The sequence below is a fragment of the Gossypium arboreum genome, chromosome 8 (genome assembly GCF_025698485.1).
Source record: "Gossypium arboreum isolate Shixiya-1 chromosome 8, ASM2569848v2, whole genome shotgun sequence".
NCBI classification, from domain to species: domain Eukaryota; kingdom Viridiplantae; phylum Streptophyta; class Magnoliopsida; order Malvales; family Malvaceae; genus Gossypium; species Gossypium arboreum.
In genome coordinates, this window is record NC_069077.1 from 67,190,473 (window position 1) to 67,212,711 (window position 22,239).

At 35.5% G+C, this 22,239-nt stretch overlaps 1 pseudogene; it reads right to left on the bottom strand.

Annotated features, from left to right (window-relative positions):
* Positions 1-20,580: 20,580 nt before the first annotated feature.
* Positions 20,581-20,676, bottom strand: LOC128279594 (small nucleolar RNA R71; annotated as a pseudogene).
* Positions 20,677-22,239: the final 1,563 nt, after the last annotated feature.

The window sequence follows — 22,239 nt, forward strand, 5'->3', positions numbered from 1 at the left end:
ATTATTTGTATATTTAATTATAAATAAAATATTTTAAAAGTTTAAATATAATAATGAATAATATTTAAATAATTTATTATAATAATATATATAATTAAATTACTCTAAATTTTTAAATACATTTTAAATAATTAATACAAATAATGATATTATAATAATTTGCATTTCAAAGCACAAAAAAAAAATCAAAAAGTTAAAAAATAGCTAAACTCAACTTTTGCAGTCCACACACTTCTAGCTTCAAGAATCAATGTTTGACATTGTTTTTGGGTTAAAAAACACTTTTTCACCCTTAAAAGTAATGTCAAACAAACTTACACCACATTTGGCTGAGGTGAATGAAATAGGACTGTAATGGAATAGAATTGAAATCAGTAATTCTATAACACCCCTAACTTGTATTTGTCGCCAGAATAGGGTTTCAGAGCATTACCAGAACATTCAGAATATTTTTCAATTAATTTACGTAAATTACTATTCATTTATCAAGATAATTTATAACGTCCCTTGATTGGGCCCTCGAGACCCAATACGAGTATTAGAATCGAGTCGGGACTTAATCGAGACCACTAAAAATTTTTTGCGACTTTTAAAAATTTTTCCAAGGTGTAGGGCTCACACGCCCTATAACACCCCTCACCCGTATCCAACGTCAGGATAGGGTTCGAGGCGTTAACGGACTTAAACATTCACAACAACACATAACATATTACCAACCATGCATGGCAAACAAGCATATGCACATCACCAATATCAAACATAACATAAATAGCTAGATTTATAAGTCAGAATCATTAGCTCACTAAAGACCAATATATTTGGCCAAATTATAATAACACATGTTATAAAACTAGGTCTCTATACATGCCACTCACTTGATAATTCTAGCATATGTGTTTATACTGTCAAGGTATTGGCTTAATAGTGTGATACTGCCACCGACGATCTCCAACCCTGAGCTAACCTAACAACACTAAATGAAATGGAAAGGAGGGGGTAAGCTTTACGTTTAGTAAGTTCGCATGAAATAATAATAAGCAATTTACTAACATGCTTTCCATAGTAAAACTAACCCAATTGTACATTTACACATGTTCTGGTTAAGTTGCTTTCTTGAGTCATAGTCACTAAATCATTTATATCTGGAGTTACGGAACTCTAAATTAAGATCTATAAATTTTACCAGAAACTAGACTCATATATCTTTCCATTGTAAAATTTTCAGAATTTTTGGTCCAGCCAATAAGTACAATTTATTATTCAAAGTCTCCCCTGTTTCGCTGTTTAACAGCTTTGACCTTTCTTCACTAAAATTTATTTATCTTATAGTACGAGTCTCGAATAATATTCCCGTTTGTTTATATTAAAATTAGACTCATTAAAGATTCTAATAATATAAATTATAACCCATAATTATTTTTATACAATTTTTAACAATTTTTCCAAGTCAGAACAAGGGATCTCGAATTCATTCTGACACTATCTCACAAAAATTAGAATATCATATAATATACAACTCTTTTGCTTCCCCTGTTTCCTTTATATGAAAATAGACTCATTAAGATTTAATTCCATAATTTATTTGAAATTTAATTCAACTTACAACAATTTTTGGTGAATTTTCAAAGTCATACAACTGCTGCTGTCCAACACTGTTTTACTACTAAAATTCACTCTTACATAATTTCACTTAATCCATTTTGTCTTATCGAAGTTCACTCAAATATCGAGCATATTGCTCAAAATTTTCTTAAACATATACCTACACTTATTCATCATATAATCATGTTCACATGTATTTTTACTTAATCGATTTTCCCGTTGAACTCTTCAGAATAATAAGCGATACTCGATTGTTCGCACATATTTTCACACTTGTAGCCAAAGCTATCTGGTACGCATAGTATCCTGCACTTAGTACTACACATACGACCAATTATCCGGTACTCGTAGTAGCCTGCTAGTACTGCACACATGACCTAACCATCTGATACACGTAGTAGCCTGCACTTAGCACTACACACGTGATCGAAGTTATTGGGTACGCATAGTAGCCTGCACTTAGTACTACACATGCGACCAATTATCCGGTACACGTAGTAGCCTGCACTTAGTACTACACACGTGACCTCACAATAGATCATTCGCATCGTTTCTATTCCGAAGGCTCAACCGGGAAATTCCTCACTTTCCAACATGTTACAATTTATTCATAGTCCTTTTTCAATTTGCAATTTACAATAAATAATCATTCTATAGGCAGCCACATTTCATATGATAACAAAATATAATAAAATAAAAAGAATCGAGAAATTATTTGCGTACAAACTTACCTTGGATCCAGAAATGACAATTTACCATTCTAGTCCATAACCTTGTATTTTCCCAATTTAAGCCCAAATCTCGATTTCCTTGATCTATAATATCACATTTAGCCTACTAATTAGTTACACTGTTCATATGGGTCTAAAAATCATATTTTTACAAATTTGTATTTTGACCCCTAAACTTTTACATATTTGCACTTTTGCCCAAGGTTCTGAAATTAAACTTCTTCCTATTTTCTTATGTTTTATGACATGCTGATCATTTGTCCCTTCTATGGCAACATCAAATTCTCACTCTAACATGTACTTATGAACATTAGGTATTTTTACCGATTATACCGTTTTACTCGTTTTCACTTAAAATCGCTTAGCAAAAGTTATTTAACACAATTTCAAGCTTCATATTCTACCATTAAAAATCAAAATACATGCATATCATTCATGGGTAAATTTTTAAACATAAATCCTAGCTCAAAATAATGGTAGAAATGAGCAGATCATGTTACCGGGATTTCAAAAATATATAGAACATTACAAATGGAGCTCGGAATCACTTACTATTAAGCTTGGAAGCTTGGCCAAACCCTAACCATGGCTGCTCTTGGTACATTCTGCTGTAGCAAGAAGAAAGGGACACATTTGGAGTTTAAAATTTGTCTTTTAATTCATTTTACCCCTAAATGACCAAAATGCCCTTTTTACTATTCTTTCAAAATTTACCCAATCAAGGCCATTTTTGTCCAACAAGTTATACAATGGTTTAATTATCATTTAAGAACCTCCCATTTAAAATTTCATAACAACTTGATACCTCTAACATGTAGAACTCAACTTTTGCACTTTTTACAATTTAGTCCTTTTTACTAAATTGAGTGCCCAAACGTCGAAATTTTCGAACAAAATTTTCACGAAATCATTCCGTGAAATCGTAGGCCATAAAAATATAATAAAAATGGAATTTTCCTCATCGGATTTGTGGTCCCAAAACCACTGTTCCGACTAAGCCCAAAATTAGGATGTTACACGCCCGTGTGACCTTGGGACACGCCCGTGTTCGAACTCGTGTAACTCTCTGACTTACACACATGACCATGCCACATGTCCCTGTGCTAGGCCGTGTGGTTAATTAATACAATTCAAAAATAGGTGTAGGTTTCACATGGCTAAAACACATGCCTGTGTGCTAGGCCGTGTGGCATACACGGCTGAGACACACGCCGGTGCCTCTGCCTGTGTGCCCAATTCTGAGCATTCTGTTTCTCAAAATTAAGGTGCAGGGGACACATAGCCTAACCACATGCCCATGTTAACACGGTCTAGACACACGCCCGTGTGTCTGCCCGTGTGGGCAAAATGAAGTCATTTCTAGCTTCATTTCTCACCTAAAATTTTACCTAAGACCTACACTTGAAACACACAACCAATACCAACCAAGTCTAAGCATTTAAAATAGGCAATTTCATCATTTAACATGACATATCATTACAAGCATACATGATCACCACCTTACTTTAGTTAACTTAGCATTCACAACATTAATCACATGTTCTTAACATCACACATGTGTATATGTATATATCATAATAATCTGCTTAGTCATACCAAAAAGAAACATTACTAGCCATTCCAATAGCTAGATTACAAAATAACATTTCAACCCACTAATGGCCAAGTTGTCCTATACATGCCATTATACCAAAATGATTTCACTATATATACCCAAAATAACTAGTTGATAGTGTGACGATGCTCCAATGATCTGCCAACCTTCACGAGCTTCAGAGCACTATAAAATAGGAAAAATAAACGGAGTAAGCATTACATGCTTAGTAAGTTCGTATAATGGAAACTAAACTTACCAATCTTGTTTATTAAAATCTAAGCATACAATGTTATGTTTCCATCCATTTGGCTAAATTGGCTAATCACATACATTCAATCAAACATGTTGGTTTTCATATCAATCAAGTGACATAGATGAGCTCATCAAGCAATATTCCTTCAAGTCATTATCATTTTATCTCAAGGTTTTCATGCCATGTTAAGAGTTCTATGCCTGTTGAATCATTGAAATTCCAATGAAAGCTCAAGTAGTACACTCGAGGTGTATAATTCATTAATTCGTCAATTCTTATCGAGGTTACCCCTTAGGGTACTTAACTAAAGAACACTCTCTCGAGCTACATATCGTATAACAGGATTACCAGTCCAGGCTAAATCCTTTATATGACGTATGCTTAAAGAGTTCAATTAGGGTTACCAATCCAGGCTAAACCCTAATCATAACGCATGCTCGAGAGGTATTATATTGGGATTACCTGTCCGGGCTAAATCCTTTATATAACAAGGTTAATGGGATTACTCGTCCAAGCTAAATCCTAACCACAACAAATGCAGAACCTTATTCGTTTCGGGGAAAGCGCATGTATTCATCAGAAATCAATGTTCAATCGGGACTTAACCCCTTTTTCACTATATCAAGCATATATAAATTTTCTCATTGTAGCATTCAAGTAATGCACATCAATATAAGTCACATTCTATACATATAACATTCAATTCAAACATATTACATGACTAGTTAAGTTACACGAACTTACCTCGATTTGTTCGTGTAAAAAGTCTACTAATCTGAAACTTTTTCTTTTCCTCGATCTAACCTCAAATTAATGTTTTCCGGATCTATATAAATGAATTTAACCATGAATTTCATACATTTCATAATTAAATGGACTCAATTTATGTTCTAGGCAAAATTACCATTTTTCCCCTAGCTTTTCGATAAATTTCGATTTTGTCCCTAGGCTCAAAAAATGAAACTTGTGAAAATTACTCCCTATTCAAGCCTAACTAAAGCCCTATTACAAATTTTACAGCACATGTATTCATAAAATTTTAGAATTTTTCATCAAATTTTTACAACTTTTCATTTTAATCCCTAAATCATGTTTTCATCAAAAATCACTTTGTAAAAGTTGTTTACCTATCAATAATCTTTCATTTTCTACCATAAATTTCTAATTTCTAGCATATACATCCATGACTCATTTTTCATACCTTGATAACTTTTCAAATTAATCCCTCAAATAGAGAGATTAAGTTATCTTGGTTTCAAAAATATCAAAATTACTAAAAACAGGAAAAGAAAACTTACCCAATTAAGCCTTGAAAGTTTCCTCTCTCTCTCTCTTTCCATAGAATTTTAGGTTGAAGATGACAAAAATAATATGATATTTTCTTTTATCATCTTGTAATTAATTTAATTATTTCAAATTCCAATTTAGTCATTAACCTTTTCTAATTTTTCAATGGATGAGTCAACAAGAATCTACATACTTTTCTTTAATGGTCTAATTACCATATAAGGACTTCTAGTTTTGAATTCCATAACTATTTCATCCTTATAGCTACTAGAATTCAACTTTTGCATTTTATGCGATTTAGTCGTTCTTGTAATTAAGCACTAAATCGATAAAATTTTCGTATCAAAATTTTCACATGACATATCTACCACATTACGGACCATATAATAAAATAAAAATAAACCTTATTTCTGGGTTGGATTTGTGGTCCCAAAACCACTATTCTGATTTCACTTAAAAAATGGCCTGTTACAACTCTTCCCCCTTTAGGATTTTAGTCCTCGAAAATCTTACCAGTAAAAAGATTCGAGTATAGCTTCCTCATAGTATCCTCTGGCTTCTAGGTAGCTTTTTCTATACCGTGTCGTTGCCAAAGAACTTTTACTGAAGCTACCTTTTTATTTCTTAACTCTTTTGTTTCGCGAGCTAAGATTTCGATTGGTTCTTTACCATATGTCATATCAGGCTGAATCTCTACTTCTGTCGGAGAGATAACATGTGAAGGATCAGATCGGTACCGCCATAGCATAGACACATGAAAAACATTATGAATCCAATCAAGCTCTGGTGGTAAAGCTAACCAATATGCAACCGGTTCAATTCTTTCTGTAATTTCATATGGTCCAATGAACCGTGGACTCAGTTTTCCTTTGCGTCCAAACCGGAGAACTTTCTTCCAAGGCGACACTTTTAAGAATACTTTGTCATCGACTTGAAATTTTATTTCTTTTTGTTTCAAATCAACGTAGGACTTTTGACGATCAGAGGCTACTTTCAAGCTGTCTCGAATTACCTTCACTTTTTCCTTAGGCTCTCAGATCAAGTCAACTCCGTGTAACTTTTTCTCACTGAGTTATGTCCAATACAATGGAGTTCTACATTTGCATCCATACTAGGCTTCATACAATGCCATTTTAATACTATGCTTCATACAATGCCATTTTAATACTAGATTGGTAACTGTTATTATAAGTAAATTCAACCAAAGGCAAATACCTTCCCCAGTTACCTTCAAACTCAAGTACACAACACTGAAGCATATCTGCCAAGATTTGTATTACCCATTCAGATGGACCCTCTATCTGGGGATGAAATGCAGTACTAAAGTGTAACTAAGCACCCAAAGCTTCTTGTAATTTATTCCAGAATCAAAATGTAAATAGATGATCTCTATCTAAAATAATGGAGACAGGCACTCCATGCAACCTAACAATCTTAAAAACATATAATTCAGCTAATCTATCCAAGGAATAATCCATATGTACCAGAATAAAGTGTACAGACTTTGTCAATCGATCAATGATTACCTAAATGGCATCCTTCTTCTTTGGAGACAGGGGTAATCCCGTTACAAAGTCCATTATAATTCTTTCCCATTTCCATTCTGGTATCGTAACCGGCTGTAATAGTCCAAAAGGCAGCTGATGTTCAACTTTTACTTGTGGACATATCAAACACTTAGATACGAATTCAGAAATATCTCGTTTCATTCCCAGCCACCAGTACATCTTTTTCAAATCATTATACATTTTATTACTACCAGGATGTATAGACATGTTACTATCATGAGCTTCATTCAAAATCTTCTGTACTAGTTCTGAACCTTTCAGTACACATACTCTGCCTCTGAATAACAAACAATCATCAGTCCCGATCTAAAATTCTAAATCCGGAGTCAATTCACTTTGTACCCATCTTTCTTGTAACTTACTATCATGTTTCTGAGCTTCAGAGATCTATTGCAAAAACGTTGATCTAGTTTTCAACTCAACTATTGTAACATTCTGAATTAGGGGCTAGTTGGAATAGTGGTTTTGAGACCACAAATCTGAAGTAGAAATAATTATTTTATGATTCTTATGAGGTCTATGATATGATTGCATGCTTGTGTGAAAATTTTATGAAGAAATTCTATTGATAAAGTGTCCAATTTGACATTTAGGACTAAATTGCAAAAGTTGCAAAATGTGAGTTCTAGAAGCTTTAAGCATGAAATTTCCATGGATTATTAATTAGAGGTCCTTAAATAGCAATTTTCCCAATTTCTATAATTATGGACAAAAATGGGCATGGATAGAAAAAAATTGAAAGAAAGGCCTTAAGGGCATTTTTGTCATTTGGTTAATAAAAAAATTAAAAAGGGAAAAATAAGTCAAAATTGATGTCCATCTTCTTCATGCATGTCAAAAATTCTAAGGGTTCCATAGCTAGGGTTTCTTCAACTTTCAAGCTCAAGAGTAAGTGCATCCTAGCCCCGTTTTTAATGCTCTTTACACTTTTGAAACCCTCGTAACCAGATTTACCTATTTCTACCCATATTTTGAAGTGGGGTTCATGTTTGAAATTTGACCCATGTATGACGTGCATGTATTTTGATGTTTCATGGTAGACTATGGAAGTTTGATGTGTGTTTAACATCTTTTACCAAGTGATTTCCAGTGAAAATAGCTAAAAAGGACTTATTTATAAAGTTTGTAAAATGAGTATTAAGACGTATGCTTTAATGAGAAATGTGGGCCGCTATGAACTGGGTAACAAAAAAAATGAACACATTTCATTTTATGAGCCTAGGGGCTAATTTGTAAATATGTGAAAGTTTAGGGGTAAAATTAAAATTTTTCCAAAGTATGATTTATGGACTGATTTGAACAATGTGATAATTAAATAAGTTAAATTTGCTATTATAGATCAAGAAAAACAAAGTCTGGACCTAAACCGAGGAAAGAACAAGGTTGTGGACTAAATTAAATAGTTAGCCATATTTTGGTACTGAGGTAAGTTCGTGTGTAAATAATGCAATATTACATTATTACGTTTTTAATGCTTTAATATTGCATGGATTGTGTAATTGTCTTTATGGATTTAATTAATGATGACTCGATGACAATTCGACGAAGTTTGATATCTCGAAACCCCGGTTGAACCTTAGGAATAGTTAGGATACAAATGTCATGACATTAAGGTTATGTGCGATCCCATGTAAGACCATGTTTGGGACATGGCTTTGGCATCAATATGTAATTTCGTGTAAGACCATAGCTGGACTATCGGCATCAATATGTGATCCCATGTAAGACCATATCTAGGACATGGCATTGGCATCGATATGTGATCCCATGTAAGACCATACCCGAGATATGGCATTGGCATCCTACCATGTGTATGAGAGTTCCCGAGTATCCTTTAGGATTCCAAGTAGTTCAACGGGTAATCCAACGATTATGTCAAAGAGATGACAAGGAATGATCATGTTGAAAGGATACAGGTACGTACACAAAGCTCATAAATATTGAGATTATGAATCGATGAGACCTCAGAAGAAGTGAATGAATGAATTATGATCATGACTTTTTTTGTACATTATGTAAATGACATGCCTTAAAAAGTACCTATGATACTTGATGACAATGTGATAAATATTATTGTGTTATGTGTATAATAATGCATGGTGAATGTTGTTAATTATTTACATGCAAACTTACTAAGCTTTATGCTTACTCCCATTTCTTTTTCATTTTCTTATAGTATTGCCAAGCTAGCTCAGGGATCGAAGGATGTCAGAGCTCAATTCACACTATCAAACTAATCTTTTGGGTATAGTAAAATTCAAGTATTTTAAGTATGGCATATATAGAGACTTGGTCTTTTTGTTATATGTCATATTTGTGTAGCGAAATGTGTTGGCTTATAATGCTTTAATGATTCATTTTGTATATGGCCATGAGATTTGGCCAATATTAATTATGGGGATGTATTCCTATTCATACATGCATACATGTGCTATGGTCACTTATATTGTGGTTAAATTCATTTGGCAAGGATGAATTGTGGATATGATCATGGATTTTTGATGATGGGAAATGTGAGTAAATGGCATAATAACAACTAAGGCATGAATGTATGAAATGGAAGTAAATTGATGTTTCATACTGCATGTGATTTGGTAAGCTTGGTCTAAATAAAATATGAAGTCTTAAGCAGGTATAAATTGATAAGAAGTTGATATGCATAAGCCATGTTTGTGAATGTGTAAGTGCTCATTTATGCTATGTAGGATGTCATTGAGATGTGTAAGTGTGCATGTTTTATTGAGGGTGACAAAAGGCTTGGAAAATAGCCTCAAAGTTGTCCACATGGGTAGGCACATAGGTGTGTGCCAAGACTGTGTGTGTAACACCCCTTACCTGTATCCGACGCCGGAGCAGGGTTCGAGGCATTACCGGACTTAAACATTCACAAACATGCAAAATCGGGTCAAAAAATTTCATTCCAAATTAAAATCGATCAAACAAGATCACATTATCCTTATCATGGACCTACGAGGTCCAAAACGTACATTAAAATAAATGTACATTCAAACCTTTCTACTTACTCATCATACATACATATATACTTACTCGTCGTAAATCGATCTTTATTAAGGCATTACTCATAAGTTTAGCATACATACTTGCACTCATTGTAAAGTATCTTAGCCATACCTCTTTCATATGTCCTTCTCGGGACTCTTATTACATTCATTACATTACCCTTGAACTCTTGGAATACTATTGGATACGCGGAAACCTTGCATATAAGTGCCACATATACAAACATAGCCAAAGCTACCACATAACATGTAATACATCCATAATGAACTCGAACCTCTCAACGAGCTCGGATGTTGCATGAATCGCATCCATTATGAACTCAGACCTTTCAACAAGCTCAGATGCTCACATCCATAATGAACTCGGACCTCTCAACGAGCTCAGATGCCATTATCTCACGAACCTGAACCACCCAACGAGTTCGAATGTCTTAGTTCCTAGTGGCATGTCACTTGTATCCTAAACTATTCCTAAGGTTCAAACGGGATTTTTCCTCACTTGCATATAGTATCTCCATTGTACTTGTTCGTAACGTCGTGGATAACGATCCATAATAACATTCATGCTTTCATAACAATCAGCAAGCATATAACTCATAATTACAATAAAATATTTATTACAATATATTAAAGCGTTAAAACATACTACAACACCACATTATTTGCATATGTACTTACCTGAGTACAAAATGATGATAATTGAGCCTAATCGTCGTGTCCTTTATTCTTTCCTCGATCAAGTCCCTGTTCACTTTTTTTTTTATCTATAATACCAAATTTAACTTATTTATTATTCACATTGTTCAAATGGGTCCATAAATCATACTTTTGAAATTTTACATTTTGATCCCTAAACTTTTATGTATTTGCACTTTGGTCCCAAGACTCGTAAAATGAAGTGCATGCATTTTCTTGGTTACCCAAGCCTAGCCAAGCCTTTACTAAGCTTATATCAGCCTATATTTTCTCTTATTTCACATTATTACCATTCTCTTTTACACTTTTACAAATAAGTCCATTGTTTGGGTGTTTTCACTAAAAATCATCTAGTAAAAGATGTTTATCATGCATCAAACATTCATATTCCTTCATTAATCATCAAAATACATGCATGTTACACATGGGTCAAATTTTATACATGAACCCTAGCTTAAAATATAGCTAGAAACGGGTAGATCATGCTTCAAGGACTTCAAAAATACAAAGAACATTAAAAACGGGGCTAGAGAGCACTTACAATCAAGCTTTGAAATGTTGAACAAAACCCTAGCTATGGCTATTGAGAAATTTGACCAACACTTGAAGAAGTTGGACACATTTTTGCTTTGATTTTCCCTTTTTATTCTTTTAATTACCAAATGACCAAAATGCCCTTAGGGTTTCTCTTTTACATTTTTCCTATGGATGTCCATTTTTGTCCAAAATTTTAAAAATTGGTCAAATTTCTAATTAGGACCCTCTAGTTCATAATCTAAAGCAATTTCATAATTAAAATTTCTAGAATGCAAGCTTTGCACTTTATTCAATTTGGTCCCTAAAATGCAATTAGACATTTTATGCATAGAATTTCTTCATGAAACTTTCACACAAGCATGCATTCATAATATAAACCTCATGAGAATTATAAAATAATTATTTCTATCTTCGAATTTGTGGTCTCAAAACCACTGTTCTGACTAGGCCCTAATTCGGGATGTTACAACTCTCTCATTTTACGGATTTTTGTCACTGAAAATCTTACCGATGAAAAGGTTTGGATATTGTTTCCTCATGGCCCCATCAGGCTCCCATGTAGCATTTTCAACCCCATGTCTTTGCCATAAAAATTTCACAAGAGCAACACTTTTGTTTCTCAATTACTTGACTTCCCGAGCCAAGATCTTAATAGGTTCTTCACCATAAGTCATATCCGGTCTGATTTCAACTTCAGTCGGTACAATCACATGTGAAGGGTCAGATCTATAGCGGCGCAACATGGACACATGAAATACATCGTGAATCTTTTCTAATTCAGTCGGTAAAGCCAATCGATAAGCAACAGGCCCTATCTTTTCGATAACCTCATACGGTCCTATAAAACGAGGACTCAACTTGCCTTTTCTATTGAATCTCAAAACCTTCTTCCATGGGGATACTTTTAAGAATACCTTATCACCAACTTGATACTCAATTTCTTTCCTTTTCAATTCCGCATATGACTTTTGTCTATCTGACGTTTCTTTCAAACAATCATGAATTACTTTCAATTTTTTCTCAGTTTCCTTAATCAAATTTATCCCATGAATCTTATTCTTCTTGAGCTCAGTCCAATACAATAGTGTATGACATTTACATCCATACAATGCTTCATAAGGTGCCATCTTTAAACTCATCTGATAGCTATTGTTATAGGCAAATTCAACCAAAGGTAGGTACTTTTCCCAACTACCTTGAAATTCAAGAACACAACATCTAAGCATATCCTCAAGTGTCTAAATTACTCTCTCGGATTGTCCATCAGTCTGTGGATGAAAAGCGGTACTAAATTTCAACTTCGTACCTAAAGCTTCTTGTAACTTCTTCCAAAACCGCGAAGTGAACCTCGGATCCCTATTCAAAATAATCGATAAAGGTACTCCATGAAGTCTCACAATCTCAGAAATATACAGGTCGACTAACTTATCAAGTGAATAATCAACGCGTACCAGTATAAAATGAGCAACTTAGTTAATCTATCAACCACTACCCATACGACTTCTTTCTTGGTGTCAACGGTAAGCCTGTCATGAAGTCCATAGTAATTCTGTCCCATTTCCATTCAGGAACTAAGATAGGCTGAAGTAAACCTGAAAGTACCTGGTGTTCGGCCTATACTTGTTGGAAAATCAAGCATCTCGATACAAATTCGGATATATCTCTTTTCATGCCATTCCACCAATACATTTTCTTTAAATCATTGTACATTTTTGCGCTACCCGAGTGAACTGACATACCTCCATTATGAGCCTCATGCAAAATATTCTGAATCAACTCAGCATTCTTCGAAACACAAATCCTTCCACGGAACCTCAGATAACCATCATAATCTCTTTGGAAATCTGATTTACTGCTCGACTCACACTGAACTTTCTTAGCTTGTTACTCCTTATCAGCTTCCTGAGCATCACAAATCTATTGAAGAAAAGTTTGTCTAGCTCTTAACTCTACTAGAATTGTACCATATGAGATAAGGTTAACCGTGCATTCATAGCTCTCAAAGTAAATAAAGACTTTCTGCTCAAGGCGTTGGCAACCACATTTGCCTTATCGGGGTGATAATTAATCACAAGTTTATAATATTTTAACAATTCAAGCCATCTTCGTTGCCTCAAGTTCAAGTCCTTTTGAGTCATCAGATATTTAAGACTTTTATGGTCTGAATAGACATGGCATTTCTCCCCGAATAGGTAATGCCACCAAATCTTCAAAGCAAATACAATAGCGGCTAATTCTAAATCATGCGTAGGATAGTTCTTCTCATGGGGCTTCAGTTGCCTCAGAGCATAATCTACTACTTTACCTTCTTGTATAAGGACACAACCTAATCCATTCAAGGATGCATCACTATAAATCACAAGTTCTTTCCCTGATTCTGGTTTTCCTAACACTGGTGCCTCGATTAACAACACTTTTAGTTTCTCAAAACTTTGTTGGCACTTTTCCATCCATTTGAACTTAACATCCTTTTGCAACAACCTCATCATTGGGGTGACTATCATCGAAGATCCTTTCACAAACCGTCTGTAATAACCGGCTAAACCCAAAAAGCTCCTAACTTCGGTTACATTCCTTGGCGTTTTCTATTCGACAATAGCAGAAATCTTACTAGGATCAACTCGTATACCATCTTCTCAAACAATGTGGCTTAAGAACCCAACCTCTCGAAGCAAAAACTCGCTTTTAGTAAACTTGGCATATAACTATTTATCCCTCAGAGTTTGCAAAACAATTCTCAAGTGTTTGGCATGCTCTGCCTCATCTCTAGAATAAATCAGAATATCATTGATAAACACCACAACAAACTTATCTAAATATGGTAAAAAAATTTAGTTCATCAAATCCATAAACATGGTAGGAGCATTTGTTAATTCGAATGGCATAACAAGAAACTCGTAGTGACCATACCTCATTCTAAAGGCAGTCTTAGGCACATCAGACTCTTTCACTCGTAACTGGTAGTATCCGGACCTCAAGTCTATCTTAGAGAACCACGTCGCTCCTTTCAGTTGATCAAACAAGTCATCAATTCTTGGAAGAGGATTCTTATTTTTTACTGTCACCTTATTGAGCTGCTGGTAGTCAATGCATAATCTCATAGAGCCGTCCTTCTTTTTCACGAATAGTATGGTAGCACTCCACGGTGAAAAGCTTGGTCTCGCAAAACCCTTGTCGGTTAGCTCTTGCAATTGTGATTTCAATTAATTCAGTTCAGTTGGGGCCATCCTATATGGGGCAATAGAGATGGGTGTCGTCCCTGGCATTAGCTTAATACTGAATTCAACTTCTCTAACTGGAGGTAAACTCGACAATTCCTCTGGAAATACGTCCGCATACTCGCATACAACTGGTACTAATTTGATTTTCAATTCGGATTCCTTTGTATTCAATATATATGCCAAATAAGCTTCATATTGTTTTCTCATATATCTCTGAGCAACCATCGAAGATATCATCATTGGCGACTTATCTGCATCATCTGATTCAACCCGAAGAATTTCACCATTTTCATATTTTAGTTTCATAACTTTCTGTCTACAATTCACTATAGCCTCATGTAGTGTCAACCAATCTATACCCAGTACGACATCAAATTCGTCAAATGAAACAACATTAAGTCGGCCAGAAAACAATGATCTTTGACCATCAACGAACATTTCTTACATACTTTATCAACTATCACATGCTTTCCTAACGGGTTAGACACCTTAATTACAAATTCTGTAGACTCAATAGGTATATTCATACTAGATGCCAATTTCATACACAGATATGAATGAGTAGAGCCAGGGTCTATCAAAGCAATAACATTAGTATCATAGAGAGAAAATTTACCAGAGATCACATTAGGAAAAGTTGCTTCTTTGCGTGCATGTATGGCATAGGCTCTAGCCGGAGCCCTAGCTTCAGACCTCACTGCTGTGTCTCACATCACATTCTTACTACCAGACCCATTCCTAGCATTTCTCGAGGGTCTTCCCCTAAAAGCTGTGCCACTCGGTCTTGGACTCTAAAATCTTTCTTTTTCCTTCATCTCGAGACTATCCTTAATAAAGTGGTCTAGAGAACCACATTTAAAACAAGATCCTTCACTCACTCTATAGTTGCCAGAATGACGTCTACCACATTGCTGGCATTCAACCTTGGAAGGTTTAGAGTTACCCACGCTTGCCACAGACGTAGCCTGAGATCTAAACCCTGAATTCTATTTTTTACGATTCCCGTATGAATGTCCAGCTGACACATGTGAATGAGAATACATCTCTTTAGATTTCTTAGAATGAGATGGCAATGACGTACTTATATACCTCTTTCTTGTAACTCTTGCATCACACTCGGCCTTCTTCCTGTCTTTAACCAAGTCTTTGGCTTTACAAACCCATTCAACAAGTACCACAAATTCTTTCAACTTGAGAATACCCACTAATGTCTTAATATCCTCATTGAGCCCATCTTTAGATCTTCTACACATCTTAGCTTCGGAGGGTACACACTCCCGAGCATATTTGCTAAGTATAACGAATTCTCTCTCATATTCACTGACTGTCCTACGACCCTGTTTCAATTCCAGGAATTCTTTACACTTCTGTTCGATGAATCTTTCACTAATGTATTTCTTTAGAAATTCCCCTTGAAAGAATTCCCAAGTAACCCTCTCTGGTGGTACTACAGATATCAACATTCTCCACCAATGATACGCTGCATCTCTCAATAGGGATATGACACATTTTAAACACTCCTCAAGTGTATATGACAATTCATCAAATACCCGTATCAAATTCTCTAACATGAACTCCGCTCTTTTGGGGTCATCATTGGCATTTGCCCTAAATTCTTCAGCACCTTGTTTTCGAAGTCTATCAATAGATGTGCTAGCAAATCTCATGAAATCCATATGTTGAGCCATCACAGATGTGGGTTGAGGATTTGGGGGAGGTGGGAGAGGTTGAGCATTCGGGTTCATTCGAACGAACTCCATATACCATGTATTCATCATGTGGAGGAAAGCCTTTTTGCCTCTTTCCCCTCTACTGACAGTTTCGGGCCTACTTTCAAATGGCACCGCTCCTTCCGCTGGAGCAGGCGCGTTACTTTCTACGTCATTCGCCACTGCCTGTTGAGATCCATTTTCTATATGAAAACACATTTTAATATTGTCAACAGTCGTCACACTATCATTATTTATATGTATATATATGTATGACAAGAATAGCTAGACTTAAATACGCTAGGTTAGTCTGAGAATCGACTAAATCATAGCTCTGATACCACTAAATGTAACACCCCTTACCCGTATCTGATGCTGGGACAGGGTTCGAGGCGTTACCGGACTTAAACATTCACAAACATGCACAATCAGGTTAAAAAATTTCATTCCAAATTAAAACCGATCAAAAAAGATCATATTATCCTTATTATGGACCTACGAGGTCCAAAATGTACATTAAAAGCAATCTGGAACTAAATCAAGAACTTAAGAAAAATTCTAAGAAAAATTCTAGGTTTAAGCCTCACACTCCCATGTGGAGGTAATGCACACGCCTGTGTGCTTTGGGACACGCCCGTGTCCCATACCCGTGTGGAATTTTTAGAATTTATTTTTCATTTCGAACATACAAGGGTTTTCACACGGCTGAGCACACGCCTATGCCCCTGGCTCGTGCCCCTCACACGGCCTAGACACGCCCTTGTCATTGCCCGTGTCCAAAAACCTAGACATTCTGTTTATGACGTCAGCGTTCACTTAGGGGCCTACGGCCAAGGCACATGCTTTTGCGCTAGGCCGTGTCCTCCACACGGCTAAGACACATGGCCGTGTCTCTACCCGTTCATTTACTACCATGCATACTGACTTAGAAATTTTAGATGCAGGGGACACATGACCATTCAACGTGCCCATGGGGTGGCCCGTGTGTCACACACAGTCTAGACACACGCCCGTGTGTCTACCCATGTGGACCACTTAAAGGCTATTTTCCAATCCACTAGTCACCCACAACCACTCATACATTCAAACATACTTTATAACATGCAACATGACATATTCAAACACTCAAATATTCCCCACCATGGCACTCTCACATCTTCATTTGTTGTACCATTTAAAGGCATTGCACACCAATTTCATGCATTATTAAACTTGTTACCATAACTTCAAATTGCGCATTAATGCATATAGTTATTTTGAGCCATTAGGACTTCCCTGATCCTTTAGCACCCAATTTATACTTTACCAGACATTTATCGATCAACAACATATCCTACCATCAAAACACTAGCGCATGCATGCATGGGTAATTAGATTACAACCCCAAATGATCAAATATGAGCCATATCACATGGCCATTACAAAATGAATCATCATTATCATAGGCTTTCACAATTTGGCCAAATAGCATGACACATATCACAAAATGACCAAGTTTCCTATACATGCCATACTCAAAATAATAATTTCACTATACCCAAAAGTCTTTTGATAGTGTGATCGAATACTCCGACAGCTTCTAATCCCCGAAATAGCTTGGCGGAACAACAAATGATGAAAAGAGAGGGGAGCAAGCATTAAAGCTTAGTAAGTCCACATACAAATAATATGAAATGGTAGTAAGGAATCAACATGCAGAAACATAGCAACATATACATAAAGATTATTCATCATTCAAACCTTTCCACTTACTCATCATACGTACATATATACTTACTCGTCGTAAATTGTAAACTAAAAAATATATAGGATTTTTCCTATATAAATTATCACCTTTTACTTAAACTTCTTGTTAAAATCAAGTAATTGTTTAATAAATTAATGAAATATGTGAAAATATGAAAATAGGACATAGAAATTATTAAAATGTGATTTTATTCTTTATTATATAGTTTTCATGCATAAAATGGCTTTTTTTATATTAAATTGAGCATATTATATTTTTATAACATAAAGTGGGCCATGAATGATTAAATTAAATAATAAAATATAAAATTACATTTAATAATTCATTTTAAAATATTTTATTAATAATTTGGGTTTTAATTAATTTAATTAAGTTGGTAAAATTTAATTCTTTGGTCTCTAACTTATTGATTTATTTTTGGACAGGTCTGAGAGCTTTAATTTGATTACAAAACCATCCAAATGGAGGGCCAAGTCAACCCAAAATTCAGCTGAATATGAAGGTTCATAAACCATCTTTTAGTTTAATTACACAAGGTCCTTAAAGAGTTGAAGAAATCAGAGATTTGCCAGAAGATTTGCTGGTGACCGAGTCTTAGTCCTAAGTTGTTGTGGCACTCAAATTGACCAAGAATCTAGTAAAATCAGCCACATTCCCTCAATTCATGGCTGGCCACCCTTGGAAGGAGTTTTAAAATATGGACACTTATATTTTTAGCAAACTAGCTCCCATGCCTCATCTATAAATAAGAGCCCCTTTCTCACTTTTTCAATCATCCTTCATTCCTAATTCATCCCTCATTCATTCATCATTCTCTCCTCTCTCAATTCTCTTAGCTTTCTTGGCCCTCACACCTATCATCATATTTGCATAAATATTTTGAGCAAATTAGTCTCTTAAAGAACCCTTGGTCAGCCACCTCGAAGAGCCATCAGCAAAGGAGCAAAGTGAAGAAACAAAGGAGCCCTCAGCAGTCAGAGTCTTGGGTGACAACCACTCTGAATTCTGTTTAATCTTTCTTACTTTAATTTAATTCAAGAATGTTTGCTATGTGTTCTTTACAACAATGATAGCTTAATTTTATCTAAGCTAGGATGATTGCTTTAGTTTAATAATAATTATTTGATTCATGCTTATAATATTTGTGCCTCAATCAATCAAGTTTTCAATTAAAATCAAGTCTGTATTTCGTTCATACGTGATTGAAATGCACCTGAATTAGCTGAGCGATCCTAACTAGACGACGGCTAATGGATACATAATTGAAATGTGTGTGCTCAATTTAGATCCTAACCCGATTAAATTGCAGGTTGCATAACATCCCTAACCAGGCTATGTTATCTGCATAGTTTTTAGATTTGTGTGATTAAACTATTTCAAACCTAACTCGTCCCTATTACCTCGCATGAATACTAAGAAACCCTTAGTAAATAAGGATCAGTAAAATGCGTATTTACTAAGTAAAGGATTCCTAAAGGACCTAACGTGGTTTCCAAACTCATGAAAGATCGAGTTGCCATGGAATGTTTTTCCGAATATTGATAAGCATGTTGATAATAATTTGAGTTTAATTAAAGTAATTGTCGTAGCTTATTTATGTTATAATTGTTGCTTATTGCGTTAATTCTGCTAAAATCTATCTCATTCATATAGTTTGCGTACTTAGGATAAATTGCATTAGGGATCATTGCATTTAGTTTCATATACTTAATTTTTCATCACTTCTCAATTATATTGTTTTTATTTATCAAATTGTTAATACACTTTTACAAATTAAGTGACTTAGCACAAATACAATCTCTGTGGAGATGATAACTCGATACTTACTTATTACTTGATAACGACGGTGTGCACTTGCACAAACTCGGGCGTTACAAGTTTTTGGCGCCATTGCCGGGGATTGTCAACGGTTGCCATAGTCATTTTTTATGAAATTATTTATTTTCAATTTAGTTATTTCTAACAGTACTAACTTATTCTTTTTAATTTTGTAATTTTCTTTCCAGGTGTTTATGAGCATAGATCGGATTATCGATTTTCTTTCCAGGTGTTTATGAGCATAGATCGGATTATCGATTTACTCCCAGTAGACCCTGAAATTGAGCGTACTTTTAGACAAAAAAGATGTAAACGAATAGCTCAGGGACAGAACAAGATGGACCTTGGAAATCAAAATCAGAACTAAGGTAATGAAGCCGAACATGTACGAAATCCTATCCTCATTGCTGATGATAGGGATCGATGCATCAGACAATGTGCTGTGCCACTTTTCAGTAAGTTAAATCCAGGAATTAGAAGGCCAGATATTGAGGCAACCCAATTCGAATTGAAACCAGTGATGCTTCAAATGCTACAAATGGTGGGCCAATTTAGTGGTATGCCCACGAAAGATCCACATCTCCACCTTCGATTGTGTATGGAGGTGAGTGACTCATTCAAGATAGCTGGTGTGATTGAAGATGTGTTGAGGTTGAAGTTGTTTTCGTACTTGTTATGAGATCGAGCACGAGCATGGCTCAATTCATTACCACTAAGTTTTATATCTACATGGCTAGAATTAGCAGAGAGATTTTTGGTTAAGTATTTTTCGCCTACCAAAAAATGCTTTGTTGAGGAACGGGATCACAACTTTCCAACAATTAGATGACGAGTCTTTGTATGAGGCTTGGGAGCAATTCAAGGAGTTACTTCGTAAGTGTCCTCATCATGGGATTCCTCATTTTATCCAGTTGGAGACATTCTATAATGGTCTCAATGCACATACAAGATTGATGGTCGATGCTTTTGCGAATGGTGCAATTTTGTCTAAGTCTTATAATGAGGCTTATGAAATCATCGAGAGGATCGTGAGCAACAACTATCAATGGCCAACAAATCGAACAGCTTCAGGAAGACGTGTACCTGGAGTTCATGAAGTTGATGCTCTCACTTCGTTATCAGCTCAGGTATCGTCTATTTCCTCTATGTTAAAGCAGTTTACTGCTAATGGTGCTAATAATTTTGCAGCTTAGCCACCAAGCCCGTTTGAAGTAGTTTCCTGTGTGTACTGTGGGGAAGGTCATTCTTTTGAGAATTGCCCATTGAATCCTGAGTCAGTATACTATGTGGGGAACCAAATCAAAATAGGAGTGGATAAGGACCCTAGTCCAACTTCTATAATCCTTCATGGCGTAATCACCCCAACTTTTCTTGGAGCAACAAAGGAAATGGACCAAACAGCAACGTTATGCAGCATAGACACAACCAATTCTAGGGGTTTAATCAGCAAGCTCCAAAACCACCTCAAGCTGAATCATCAAATAGTTTGGAGAACTTGATGAAAACATACATGACGAAGAATGACACTTTGTTTTAGAGTCAAGTAGTAACACTGAAAAATTTGGAAAACCAAATGGGTCAGTTAGCTACAGAGCTTCGTAATAGACCACAAGGAACCTTGCTAAGCAATACTGAGAATCCAAGAAATTTGGGAAAAGAACATATCAAGGCAGTGGCATTGCGAAGTGGTAAAATTCTGGAACCCCGATTGATTGATGTTGAGGACGAGCCTGTTGAAAAGGGGGAAAGTCAACCAACTATTGAAGTCCCTACACCAAAAGAGTCAAAATCTGCAAAGGCTGACAAGGTAAATCCTAACTTAGTGAATTCAGATACTTTAATATCTTCTTTGGATGCAGATTTACCTACTTAAAAGAGTTGACCGGTTCAACCAAAAGTTCCATCACCTTCATATCCACAAAGATTGCAGCAGTACAAGCAGAAATAGGAGGTGCAATTCAAGAAGTTTTTGGATGTTCTGAAGCAATTACACATCAATATTCCATTGGTGAGGCTTTAGAACAAATGCCAAATTATGTGAAGTTTATAAAGGATATACTATCCAAGAAGAAACGATTGAGTGAGTATGAGACTGTCACTCTGACAAAGGAGTGCGGTGCGTTCTTGCAGAACAAGCTGCCACCTAAATTGAAAGATCCAGGAAGCTTTACGATACCCTGTAACATTAGTGAATCTTGTTATGGTAAAGCTTTGTGTGACTTAGGAGCAAGTATCAACTTGATGCCTAAGTCTATTTTCAAGATGCTAAGGATAGGAGAGGTAAGACCTACAACTGTGATGCTCCAACTAGCGAATTGATCTTTAGCATACCTCGAAGGAAAGATCGAGGATGTTTTGGTAAGAGTCGATAAATTTATTTTTCCTACTGATTTCATTATTCTAGATTTTGAAGTAGATAAGGAAGTGCGAATTATCCTTGGGAGACATTTCCT